Source organism: Anastrepha ludens, chromosome 6 (assembly GCF_028408465.1).
Source record: "Anastrepha ludens isolate Willacy chromosome 6, idAnaLude1.1, whole genome shotgun sequence".
NCBI classification, from domain to species: Eukaryota; Metazoa; Arthropoda; class Insecta; order Diptera; family Tephritidae; genus Anastrepha; species Anastrepha ludens.
In genome coordinates, this window is record NC_071502.1 from 78995221 (window position 1) to 79004487 (window position 9267).

General features: G+C 34.6%; 1 pseudogene; it reads left to right on the forward strand.

Moving 5' to 3' along the window:
• The first annotated feature begins 7102 nt into the window (after positions 1–7102).
• Positions 7103–7286, forward strand: LOC128868982 (U2 spliceosomal RNA; annotated as a pseudogene).
• The last annotated feature ends 1981 nt before the right edge of the window (positions 7287–9267 follow it).

Below are 9267 nucleotides of genomic sequence, written 5' to 3' on the forward strand. Positions count from 1 at the left end.
GCGCCTTTGATGATGTTTCTGACATTTTGATTTTAACCTCCTACACAAAAAAAAAAGTGTTTACGGCGTCCGCCGTAGAGGGGAACATAAGTTCGAATCTCCGTGAATAAAACACCGAAATGATAGAAAAAGTTGTTTCTAATCTCTTTTCTTTGTCGATATTTGGATATCGTCTTAAGTATTTCAAACTGTGTGGACTATATCGTCCCTGAAAGCAGGCTTAGAAAATTTTGTCAACACAGCAAAGTTAGTGGCGTCGGACCTGGCAACCATGAAACCAGTTGGATAAGTAACGCTTTTAGGTGAAATACTTCTTTTGTTGATTATAGATTCAAAAAACTTTGATGCCGCAGAAAATTTAAAAATGGGTCTGTAATTAAACCCTCATTTATGCCTAGCCTTGCAGGTGGTGTGGTAAAAGTGACTTTCCAGGCATTTCAAAAAAATTCTAAGTTGTTTTTCAAACTCCATTATTACTAAATAATGAAGCAAATATTTATAATTTGCAAATCATATCAACAAATGATTTAGCTTAATAGTTTTGATTACAAAATGTGTTCGAAAAAATGCTTAAGATAAAAGAATTATTATGAAAAGTTTTCTAGAACTTTAAATATGGTTTATGCAACTTTGCTCTTTTGATGGCAATTCGTTGATTCGTTGAGTACAATATACATACTTATCGCATCGCCTTCACCGGGGCACCCAATGTCAAACGGTACATGCTCATAGACCTTGTTGCATAAAAAATAAAATACAGTTGTCTCAACTTGTTCGTTTTCTAAGAGCAATTTTAAATTAAAAACGTCACTTATGAACGAGCGCTGAAGGAGGCCCAAAGTTTCTCAGCCGTTGCCTACACTTTTAACACTTTCTGTCAATTTAGCAGCAAACACCAAAGCAATTGCATGCTTCCGTGGGCGGTTGCTCACTACACACACTCCACTCGGCTACTTTTTCCTTATTTAGCAACAGTTTCTCGCTTGATATTTCAGACTTTTTTCTGCTACTTACGCTTTGCCTGAATTGCTATCGCTGCACAGTGAGATATTCATCGCGAAAAATCTTTCTAAAAAAATAATAAATAATAAAGAAATGTGGGCTAACATTTTTTAATGAAAGGAAAAATAAAAGGCAATTTTTTTACTGTTATTCATATATAATATTAATACAATCAAAAAAAATTTCTAGAATACGTTTTCATTCATATAGTAGCTATGGCAATGGGCGTTACAACGCATTCTGTCCACCTTAGTCTGTTAACTATGTTAAGGTCTAAAAAATTTCGAATATCTATTCGTTAACTGATCCAAACAATTGATATAAAAGTTAAATGTTTTCAAGAATTTACAAAGTTGAGTAAATTTTACGTATGGCATTCCGAAGTAAAAACAGAGGAAACTCGAAATTTTCAGTACCCTACGACCAAGGTAAAAAGTCGAAGGAGATCCCAAAAACTCTATGTACTAAAATCCAATAGCATAACAGTGATTCCAAAAACTCCCTTCTGGAGGCCCAATAGTCGAAAATGTTAGCAAAATCATAAAAAAACTTCGAGTCAGACCTGCATGTCAGCACTTATTTCTTTTCCCTGCGAGTAAACATTAATCAAAAACTATTAGGAGCCATTTGCAAAGCATCATTACACAACTTGGAGCCTTCTAAATTTCATGGTAAACTCCCTTAAGTAAGATTACCTCTTAAAACTTTTGTTCAAATTTTGAATTTTCATCGTCGCACAGTGGTCAAGTAGTCCGACGTTTTGGCCAAAAATCCCAAAATCGAAAGTTACCGTTTGAGGTAAAGCTTCATATATTCGTCAACAGATGACACTGGAGCATTAAAATCCAAAGGGACAGTTGTTTACATTGAACAGATGTTCCGTGGTGAACGCTCAAAAGTGCCATTTGTCGGGACTCGCGCGAGACAGTACGCGTGCACGTTTTCGAGCGCCACACAAAAATAGTTGCAGATTCACCATTTTTCAACGAAAAAGGGCAAACTAAAATGGATGTTGTTCGGAAAGGTATTTACATTACGAAAATACTTTACTGTAACCATATTGTTTTATTTTTAGAGGCAATATTAATGACGCAATACAAGCCTTTTTTCCCTTTTTTTTTTTTGAATTGCACTTCTTCTCGTAGATAATTATTTTTATTGCCACGAATTGCCACGGAGATATTTACGTTTCCTAGTGCAGAAAAGTATACAGATTTCGAATCCGTTTAGATCTTGCTCCCGCGCTATCCCCGCTCGTCAAAAATACGCTTTCTTTGCAGCAGGTCGCTGCCGAGCTTGAAGCGCGTGTTGAGGCATTTGAGCCGCGGGGGGGCGATCGAAACTGGTTTTATTTGTGTGTATGCCTGGGAAATGTTAGAAATGAATGTAATATATGCAGAGTGTTTATTTCTACTTTTATCTCAATTTCTATTGTGAATATTGTTATTAAAACAGTAAATAATTATTAATAAATGCAAAAGAGTGATAAAAATCATGTTTTGATAATATTAAAAAATCATAATATATAATAATAATAATAAAATAATTAATGTAATAAGTATTTTTAAATGGTAATTAAATTATAATTTTAAAGTAATTTTTTTTTTTTTAATAGGATTCAAGAGAAAATTTTTTTCATGGACAAGGAGGAAAATATTCGATGCCATCCATGATGTTTTTCTGTCAGAAAAATTTGATAATTTGATACAAATTATCTGTAATAAACTAATGGACGACGCAACACCTTCATATGTTATCGAAGAAAAATCAAAAATGGCTTTGATAAAAGTTATTTCTGTTTTGAAAAAGAAATGGAAAGATGCTCGCAGTACGAAAAATCGTTTCCTGGAGAATAATAAAAGCTTGTTGGACGATTCAACGAGCGTAACGGTGAATAGTTTACATAAATTTACATTAATATAAATATATTTATATTAATTTATATACAATAATGAAGTTTTCAGACAGCATCCTTGATATGAACAATGACGAGGAGATATGAATAAATGTATGTTTTTCCTATTAAAATTTAAGTTCATTTCATAAATAAATGTATGATACGTCACTTTCAGTTTAAGTGTATTTTTTTCACGACATATTTTCCCCCCTTTTAATGTGGCATATTCTTTTGAAAATCGTACGTCTACTGTCAAAGACTCCAAAAACCTTGGTAATGTGAACTTCAGTAAAATCTGAAAACTTTTCGCAAAAACTGTCCGCCATTTTGGGTCCGCCATTTTGAATTTTGAAATTCTGATCTCATATTCACAATCAGCAACCCCAAAAACCTGGGTAATGTGAATTTTAGTAAAATCTGAACACTTTTCGCGAAAAATGTCCGCCATTTTGGGTCCGCCATTTTGAATTTTGAAATTCTGATTTCATTTTCAGAATCAGCGACCCAAAAAACCCTATATGTAAAAATTTCATCAAAATCGTACTATTTCTCTTTGACTTATTGTTTTTTGACCAAAACGTCGGGCTACTTGACCACTGTGCGTCGGGGCAAAGCGAGAAAGTGAAAAAAATTTAATGTAATATATGTAATATAAAAAACAAAAATTATTTTTTTAACAAATATAGGTATTTACTGTATGTGTGAACAAAAAATCATCCTTATTAGTAGAAGTTTGAATATTAAAAACAAATTAAATTACCAATAGTGTTTCAGTTTAAGTACTTTAAAATTCTCACATGAGCTTACCTTAAAAGTATTTTTATTTTTTATATTTTATTTAGTGCATATAAGTTGCATAAACCACCCAGTGTATGCTCATGCAACTGCTGCTACTGTGCGTTGTTGTTATGTATAAATATAACAACGAGCCTCGACAGCTCGTGCAGTCAAAAGTTTAGTGCGTTTGTCGTACTTTTGTCGTCTGTCCTTGTTACTGCTGTTATTGTTGGTATTATTATTGTTGCTGTCAGTGTTACAGCTACATATCGCAATCTGCTACTGCCTGTCTAACATGTCAAATTTGTACGCGCTACGCATATCCTTTACATGTCAAACTAAACTTTTCAAACTACAACATTAGCAGCAACGTAAATACGGGAAAGGATCAGCGACAGCAGAAAATTGCGAACTACAAATCCTTGTTTATACATAAATATATATTATATGTATGAGCCTGAGTGTGCATGCATTGCTCTGCAAAGCGCGTAATTTCTTGCTGGTTTTTGTTCATTTCCCACGCAATGCCGCTTCCATGTCAGTTCAAGAAAAATCCTGCCGTCAAACTCCTCCCACTTAGCAGCTATTAAGTTGATACTTTTTTATGCTATGGCGCATTGGGGGCTAAGCGGTGGAGGTGAAAAGGCATTTACAAGTTGGATTATAGTGCCTCTGCAAGTTGACGCTACACTTCTAGTTCTACGCGAAGTTGTATTACAGATAGTGTTCATTGCTTCTGTTACTGGCGTAACTTTTGTTGTTTTGCTCATTAAATTTTAACGAAATGCAACCCGCCGCTAAGCATTCCGTTTCAGAAGTTTTGCTGAAAGTTTCCTCCTGCGTGCAAAGGCCGTGGTAGGTTCTTTTGGACTGCGATGCCAACTTCATCTCAAACAGCAGCAAACTTGAGACACTTAAGGAGCGCAAAAAGCGCCACTAAAAATGTGTGCCTATTTGGCTACAACTGCTTTGTTTACCATCCACTTACAATGATGATGTCGTGTGTTCTACTAACTTCCAGTAGTTCATTTTTGAAAATGGTTGGAAATGAGCATCAAAAATATACTTGGTACTTGTCCTGTCGTAGCATTAGAAGACAATCTACTACTGAAAGGAAACTAAGCGGCAGATTGCAAGACCAAGAAATAAGGCAACTAACTCGCATGCACATAGAGTTTATAAAAAGCTGAGATATATCGAATACATAGTATATAAATACAAATTAGTCTTCCCATTGGCAATGAACTAAAAAAGCAAGTGCATTTCGCTCAAACCGTTTCTTGGGTATAAAGACGGAAATGCTGCCTTTTATAGGTATTGGATATAGCGTTAGTATAGCTTCTCTTGCGACTTTTACATTAGTGACATGAGGGTTTTACTTAAAGCTACTCCTAGCTAAATTTTTCGAGGAATAATTTTTCAGGATATTTTAATCCTCTAATGACTAGCCTTTACCTTTCAAAAGGTTTCGTGAAATAAGGTTAAAAACGACTCTTCTAAGTGGCAGCTAAGGAGCTAAATGTTATACAAAAATATTTTCTGTGAAATTTTACTGCATTTGTTTTAACCTTTCATTTCGACCAGGCATAACATATTTTAACCATTTATTCCATTTTTTTGAAAACAACTTAGGCCGGGACATGAAAACTTTAGCAAGCCGTAAAACAAAATCGGGCTAGCTTTTGCAAATAAATCGAGACTTTTATTAATGAATAGGTATATTTTTATATAATTAGCGCTTATACTCTTTGTTCTTCTTCTTCTTCTTAATTAGCGCGATAACCACTTACGCGATTTTGGCCGAGTTTAACAAATCGCGACAGTCGTTTCTCTCTAGTGCTAACCGGCACGAGTTGGACACACCAAGTGAAGCCAAGTCCTTCTCCACCTGATCTTTGCAATGCAGAGAGGGCCTTCCTCTTCCTCTGCTACCACCAGCTGGTGCCGGTGCGTTCTTATCCATTCGGACGGCATGACCCAGCCAGCGTAGCCGCTGGATCTGTATTCGCTACGCTATGTCTGTGTCGTCGTAAAGCTTATACAGCTCATCGTTCCATCGTCTGGGATATTCGCCGTTGCCAACGTGCAAAGGTCCAAAAATCTTACGCAGAATCTTTCTCTCAAACACACCAAGCGTCCCCTCATCGGATGTTGTCATCGTTCACGCTTCTGAGCCATACGTTAGGACGGGCATGATGAGAGTCTTGTAGAGTTTTAGTTTTGTTACTACTCAATTGCCTACTTAGTCCAAAGTAGCACTTGTTGGCAAGAGAAATTCTACGTTGGATTTCAAGGCTGACATTGTTATCGGTGTTAATGCTGGTTCCTAAATACACGAAGTCTTTTACAACCTCGAAATTATAACTGTCAACAGTGACGTGGGTGCCAATAGACAGGAGGTACTTCGTTTTGTCCTCCTTCACCACCAGACCCATTCGCTTTGCGTCTTTATCCAGTTTGGAGAAGGCAGAACTGACAGCGTGGTTGTTAAGGCCTACGATGTTAATATCATCGGCATACGCCAATGGTGTGGGTGCTTGATCGTTTTGCTTGAGAGTATTGGTGGGGTTGCTATGCCAAATTAAAATTTTTGTGGTAACAGTAAAAACAATAGAATATCGACAACAACAAACAAAGCATCTTTACCATCTTAACAATAAACAAATTTACAGAAATTTTTTAAAAATGTGTTAGCTATAATAATGATTTTTTATTGAGAAATACCTAAATTTCTAAGACACTTCATGGGTGTCCACTACGTGTTTCATCTGCAATGCTTGCACAACCACGTTTAAACTCTAAAACCCATCGACGTAGAATTATAAACGAAGAATCAGATTCTCTTAAACTTAACTTTCCAAAGCAAAGAATTTTATCACTATACGACATTCGGGTATTTCCATTGTAGAAAAATACATTGAGTTGTCAACTTCAAATGATTTGTAAGCAAAGAATGAAATAGCAAATCAAGATAAATGTTTTTGTGTGTGCAAATGGAAGTTGATGCATTGAAATGTCCTATCAATTTTAATAATTCTACTGGTACCCTATAAACTCTGTATGCAATGAAATATGAAACAATCTTCAATACTCCTCTCAGTACGTTCAAGCTAATATTATCAGTACATATAATTTCTTAGCTAATTCTCTGCATTTCGTGTCGCTTGGGTTATTTTAAATATTATAAATATTAAATTATAAGGAATATTATTATTATTTTAGAGAAGCTAAGATCGATACAATTCTAAAAAACGTATTTGGTTCATATGCAGTTTGCTATTCTAAGAGTTGAAATATATTTGTAGCAAATAGCCCAATGGGTTGATGCAGCTAAGGTTGAGAGATTCCGAAATTGCGAATGAGAAATATATACGGGCCCTTGTGTATTCTGTTGACGCTCTATGCGCTACGCACTCTTAAAGAAAGATATTTGTAATACATCTATTGTAAGAAATAGAACTTGTTAATAGCATCTGATAGATCCTCCATCGGAGGACAACAAATGTTAAACTGATTTTTGGAAATGGGCGGAGTGTTTTAGGGGCTTGCTCCACCTCTGCCACGGGTTGGCCCGGTATTGCAGTACCGCCGGGATTTCGGCCCAAATTATTGAAGAAATATACTAATACATTTAGCTTTGGTGGGAAGAGACATAAATTTTTATATGAATACAAGTAGACGAAAATGGAAGAAATTTGTAAGTCTGTTTCTTCGGTCCGTTTGGGTATTTTTTTTATACAGTTATTTTATTTTATTTTATGATATGTTTATGAGGAGTTTTTTTTCATGGCAGAAATACACTCGGTGTTTTGCCATTGCCTGCTGAGGGGTGAGCGCTATTAGAAAAATAGTTTTCCTTAATGTTGGTGTTTTCACCGAGATTCGAACTGACGTTCTCTCTGTGAATTCTGAATAGTAGTCACGCACCAACCCATTCGGCTACGGCGTTTGTTTAATTTTACTGATGCAAAAATGAGGAAAAATATATGAATAAAGTTTGCTTACTGTTTACACATTTTCCAAAGGTGACGGAGAACCAAAAAAAAAGTCGATTTTCAAACAAATACGAGTGCATATGTGTAATTGTGTTAGAGTTTCGGTCACGCCCCAGCAAAACCTGCGTGCATATGTGTTTGTAACATTCAAAAAAATGTAATTGTGTTAGAGTTTCGGTCACGCAGGTTTTGCTGGGGACGCTCATAATAGCAACCGCGTGTGTATTTTTATATTCGTAAATATTTTCATTTTTAAATATTTACCGCAATTATGCCGAAAAATAATACAGAAAAGTGTCATGAGTATCGACAGAAAAAAAAATCAATAAATAGCATCACGGAATTCATTCACGAAAATTTAATAAAGTATACACCAGAAGTATCGCGGATACTTAGAAAAGATTACAATAAAGTTCCAATGATTTTAAGTGGCGATTTTAACGTAAATTTTGCATTGGACACAGCGGTTCCTTTAATTGACTTTCTCAATACAACATTAAATTTAAAAATGTGTAACAATCGCACTGAATCGACAACACGATCAAAAACAACCATTGACGCGGTATTTCAAAGATATGTTGACAACATCGAAACCAAAGCATTTGTATCATATTTTATCTATCATAAGCCACTCGTATCATTTGTTGAAATTGAAAACATTGAGGATGAATAATAATAAAATGAAGAAAATAAAATATGAACTTTATAGCAATATTATAATGAACCTATAATTATCACGCTTCTAATGCTGCTTTCGTCTTATTCTCTCTCAGTTTGTTTTACGGAAGATTTCACTTCTATCGCGTCTAACCGTTAGACTGGTATTTTTTTTATGGAACGAGATTTTTTGCTACATTTTGTAACATAAATACCAAAAACTATTTTTGATGACGTGTTTTCAAATAAATCTGAGTTTACATATAAAAGCAAACATCTTTGGTTAAACTGTTTTAATGCAATCCAAATATTTGGTTTTCATATTTTTATTTTGTGAACTCAAGGCCGGCTCAACAATAAGACAGCAAATTAAATTATCAATTGAAAGTACTCTATGGGCGGGTACTATGGGCGATGCCTAATAAAGAACTCCCTAGACCACTGTTTTTTGATTGCCAAACCCTATACAATAAGCTCTAACCTAAGCTGAATCTCTATATCCTAGTCAATAAAATGAGTTGTTTACTTAAAATTATATTCCTAAATCTTATCATAAGAAAGTATTTTTTGGAAATCCAGCACAAATCTATTTCCACCTTTTTAACGCATTACAAATATTTAGAACAGTAGAATAAAACTTAAATCTACTTGTTCGTATGCCTTGCAAAAAGTACCCAAAATAACTGTATTTGGCATGAAACTTTGATATACTTTTTAAATGAGTTAAAGCTAAAAATGAAAAATAAAAATTAATTTAAGTTCCCTAGCGCTGATCTATTTTTATTGCGAATAAAAAAAATTCGAATTACAAATAGAAAAAAACAAAATGGTATAAACCGTTTTCTTCAAATATGGTATTCACTTCCATTACGTCAATATAAAATTTAAATTTTTGAAAAAATAGTTAAACAAAAATATAATAAGTTCAGGAACGAATGC